Raw genomic sequence first — 5,141 nt, 5'->3', positions numbered from 1 at the left:
GTTTTCATCCTGCAGCTATTTCCTCTTTATTTATTTTCCAACCCAGGCATCAAGCTCTGAGAGGGAGAGAGAGTGGAGATGAGATACTGATAAATGGAAAGACATGGAACGTAATTTGTATCAGATTTTTAAATCCAGTGACATTTATTTAAAGTCCCCGATCAGACGACTACGGTTCTTAATTTGCTTTTTTTTCTCCAGAAACGTGAGAATTAATGAAATAAATAAACATAAAAATTTAAATACATTATGTAATAGTCATTTGTAAACAACCTGCACCCTACAGTTTCCTAGTTTTCCTCTGTTCAACCCCAATCACAACACTATCACCAATCAATTTATTTATAGAGCACCAAATCACAACATCAGCTACGGCACCGATGAACAGCTTTATCAATGCTCTGATCAGATGTTTCTTTCATTGAAATCAGAATAACTGAAACGTTAAGTTGATGAGATAAAATAAAAAAAATTACCCTGAATATATATAAATGTCAAGACAGAGATGAATATAATCTCTTGTGTGTCGCACAATGGTTGTAACACCGCCTGAGAAAAGCAGCTGTCGGCCCGTTGTTCTGGCTTGAAAGCCTCTAAGGTGGAGTCTGAACCGGTGATAGGTTTAAAGGTATCACCCAGCACACAGGCTTACCTGTACAGCAATAATTAAAATGACAAGGAGACAAGCAATCTAAAGCCGGCTGAGAATAATAGATCCACGCGTTGGCGCTATAGACGTACAGAAAAAAGAAGTGCAGAGACAACACTCCAAATGCTAATGGTTAAAACATGATGGAACATCTCTAAACTGATTTGGTTCTGGCATCAGGTTAGTGAGTATAAAAGGAGCATCCGGTCACAGGACACACAGGATACGAGCCACACTGCTGGATTTCTCACCAAGGACTGAGAAGATGCCTTCAGATTGAACCTCGCTTCCAAAATCCACTTTGCTGCTGTCACACAGCAGGACGGTGGCTTTTCAGGCAGTCTGTGCCCTGACCTGTTTTACTAAGCTGACCTGAGTGCATGGGGAAACACCTTTAAGTGAAGCATTTGATGTTTTTTAACATTATGAGTTGTCCCAAGTTGTCTCAGTTTAGCAGGATGGCATTATTTTTTCTGCACATCGTAAGGAAGACTTTTTTTAATGTACAGTATGTAACAAATTGAATTTCAAGTCTCGTAAGATCGTACTGAGACGTCACAATGTGCGTCCTGATTGTTTGACCTGCTGTTGTGATATATATATTGTCTGTAGCTTTAATTAACCATTTCAAACGGTATGCGAGGAAGTGCTGCTTTCTACAGATGGCCACCCATTTAATAGTAACTATTTGAACACGTTATTTTACAATTCATTTTTAATGATGTTAAATCCAGTAAAGATATAAAGTTATCCTGTAAAATGTAAAATTACAACAAAAAAACATGTATTAAAGTGGATCTCGTCAAAAATGTACAGGAGAGATCTTTCATATGAGAAATTAAATAATCTAGCGCTGTTTTCATTTGAATAAATGAATAATGAATAAATATTCCGCATTTTTATATACAAAACTATAATGAATTATTTTATTGTAAACATTATCATTTAAAAAAACAAATCTTGTAAAAATAAAGGTTTAAACTCTATTCAAATGATGGAAAAATTGTGTAATTTTAAACAACTGTTATCTTACAGTATTTTTATGGCACCCCAGCTTTGATTTCACCGCGTACCTGAATTTAAAAGTCAAGTTACATTTCAGGTGATCAAATATTTGCCAGCTTCATTCATTGAAACAATGATGAGAGTACCGACCAGGACATGAATCACAAAGACAGTGATCCCAGTTCCAGCCAAGTCGACCAGAAGACGAATGAAGTTCATCAACCCAACCTTGACACAACCTTCAAGTCGCCTCCGACAAATTGCGACAATTGATCCGCATCAAGGTGATTCGATCCAGCGCAGCATGGAACCTTCGTCCTGCGTGATGCGCGGGCAGCAAAACCCGAAACGGCCACTGAGGAAACTGCTCGAACGTTTCCGATCGACGTCCGAGAACTCGGTCACACGAGGGGTCGTAAAACGAAGCAATGTCGCGACAGGTGTTAAAAATAATTCCCCCCAAAAGCCCGGTGGATTGTTAAAAACCAGAAAAGTAGAAGCAGCCCGGATGCACCGTTTGACTCCCAAAGAGGGGGGGGGGGGGGAAGAGATCGGTCGGCTCGGGACGGGGGGGGGTCCTCCTCGCTGCGTCCTGGGCGGAGGACGCGCGTCCGGTTACCTGGATCAGTCTGGTCGGCTGTCCGCGCACTGCGTGGTGCGTCCGGTTACCTGGTGGCTAACGGGACACCGGAGCGACGCGTTCACGGTGTCTGGAGCTGAGATGTTGCCCCAAATCCACAGAATCACTCGGAAGAGGCGATCCCGACGTGCCAAAATCCAACCCTGACGCGCCTGCCTGGCGGCCGGATGCGCGCCGCGCGTCAAGCAACGCTTTAGGATCCACACTGTTGGGCGGAATTTACTCAGTTTCTACATGACATCAGAAGAATATGTAACGTCCGGATTAACGAGTTATGATAATTAATCCAGATTAGATTCCAGCTTCGGGTTTACATCAGATAAATCCAATCAAAGAATGGGACGAGCGCCCCCCCTGTGTTTTACCATGTATTACATTACAGCGATTTAATCTGATCTTACTTTAACATCGAGGCGCGTCGTTCGGGCCGAAGCCTAAAATACTGCAGTGTGCGTTATTGCTGCTCCAGACTCCAACGAGCTGGCCGTGAGTTTATCAGCCATGAGCATGAACTCAAGGCACGGGGGGGGGAGGGGGGGTTACACCACACCCGTTTATAACGCCTGATCCACAGACACTTCGGGTGTCGAAATGCGTTTCAAGGTGTTCCAGTGGCTCCTCTGAGGTCTGCATCCTCCAAAGGGGGGGGGGGGGGGGGGGGGGGCAGATGGAGGAGCAAAACTATCACAGTTACAGAATGACGACAGCCAGAAAGCTGACATGTGGAAGGATTTTTAGAACGACGCATTGTCCCCCCGCTTGCCCCCGCAGGGACCGCTGCCGCCGGTCAAAGTTTCACGTGATCCCGGCTGTCCCAGATGCGCATCCCTCGGCAAGGCCAACACCCACACTCCGTGTTTCTACCGCGTCGCATCCCAAACGCGTCCCTGTAATGACTGGATCTCAGCCGCCTCTGGAGACGCGACGCCTCGCGCGCGTTTATGCGTCCATGTCCTGGCATCGAGCCCCCCCGCAGAGGAGGGGAGAGGATGCTGAGAGGGGGGCCGCTCTGCGGCACTGGGATGCAGTCAGTCGTCAAAGTGCACTGCGATGAATCCCGCCGTGCAGAATAGGAGGCAGATCGGAGATCAGATTCTCTACTTACTTGTTCTCGGATTAAAAGGAATCCAGGCAGCCGTCTCTGAACTGCAGATGTGGAAGAGAGTCCAGAGTAATTGCGGCTGTCGCCATATTGTTGCTGCTATCTTCCTTCCCAGTGCGTGCGGGTACCCTGCATAATTGATGACTCTCAGCAAATTGTTAGGGAGTGTCTGTAAATGCCTTTAGTTTCAAAAACGGACGAGAGACCGCAGCGTCGTCGGAAGGGGAAAAATAAAATCACTGCTATTCTGGTTGGGATAGATATAAATTAGGAAAATGTTTCATCTCGATCTCCTTAAACAATTTAATGTTATTTTTTTTAGAATTGGAGATATAAGCTTCTATTAGGAGTTTATGTTAAATTTAAAACACAAAGTGATGCAAGGTCCACAATATACAGATTGTTAACACAACTTCTAGGTTCACCCCAAAAAAAGTCTGAGAAATAATTGAGCTGGTTTGGCTTCAATGAAGGTTTTTGCACCTTATCCACAAGACCAAGACTAATAAATTAATAAATACATAAAGATCAGTTTAGTGAAGTTCCACTGAGAATGTTGTGTAGGCCGAAGTCTTAAATGATTCCTACCACTAAAGTAAACTGCTGCTGGAAACAGGCTTGGGAGTCGTAGTCTGGTGCGTTAAAACTCTAAAGCTCTAAAACTCTAAAGTAAAGAACAACAGCATTCAAAGATGCTCAAATCCACAACAATTTCACAAAGCTGTCTTTAACTCACTGGGGCACTAGATGGGGGGAAATATCAACACGGCCGAGCATCTTCATGTCGTCCTTCGTGATACTTCAATAAACCTGCATGAATTTTTAACTAGGCAGCACTCAGAGAACACAAACGTCCACCGAAGCAGCTCGGTTTCCTCATTATGCCACTGCACCAAGGATAATGTGAACAGCACAATTCCACTCCTGAGCCTTTAAAACACATAGAATCAGGAATCACATTATTATCATTACGAATCAGTTTGGTTACTCTGCAAGAAAAATAATATTTCATTATAGGATGTTTTCTCAGTAACTGTTAGAGTCATGCCAATTTGTCACTGAACGTCTAGGCAGTTTCAGCCGTTTCAGCCTTTATCATTTATTTCAGACTTTTATTTTGTGGTAATAACAGTTATTTTGTCTTGTATTGTAGGTCTATCTCAATTTGACACCCTAATATGAAGCAATTATTCATGCATTAGCAGCCATTGGCTAATACTTCAGTATCTTTTAATTCGACCCCCCAAAAAGTATGGTCAGCATTGAAAGTTGATAGTTTTGTCAACTCCAGTGCCAAACTTTGTATCACATCACCTTATATAATCTGCATATATAATCTTAAACTGGGCATTGTTATTAACTATTATTATTATAATTATTTATAAGTATTATTAATATAATTTCAAAGGAGTATGGAATTGTTACAGACCGGAAATGTCCAAATATGGGGGGGAGTCCCTCTTAAGTAAAGTGCAGTATATTAGCACCACCGTGTGGTTCAACACAGGTACTGTCGCTCAGGTTTTTAGAACGAAGTTCTCAAACATCTAAAGTTCTAAGTCCTTAACATATGAATCAGCCAGGATGAAAACGACACAACCATCAATTCTCTACAAGTAAAGTTCCAAGAAACATTTATGTGCACTTCTATTTTGAAAATGTGAACGGTACTGTTGACTCCTGCGCTTCCGGTGTGTGCGTGCGTGTGTGTCAGAGTCTGTGCGTGTCTTCGACAGCTCCGCGCA

This window comes from Brachionichthys hirsutus, chromosome 8 (assembly GCF_040956055.1).
Source record: "Brachionichthys hirsutus isolate HB-005 chromosome 8, CSIRO-AGI_Bhir_v1, whole genome shotgun sequence".
NCBI lineage: Eukaryota > Metazoa > Chordata > Actinopteri > Lophiiformes > Brachionichthyidae > Brachionichthys > Brachionichthys hirsutus.
This window is presented reverse-complemented; position numbering follows the sequence as displayed.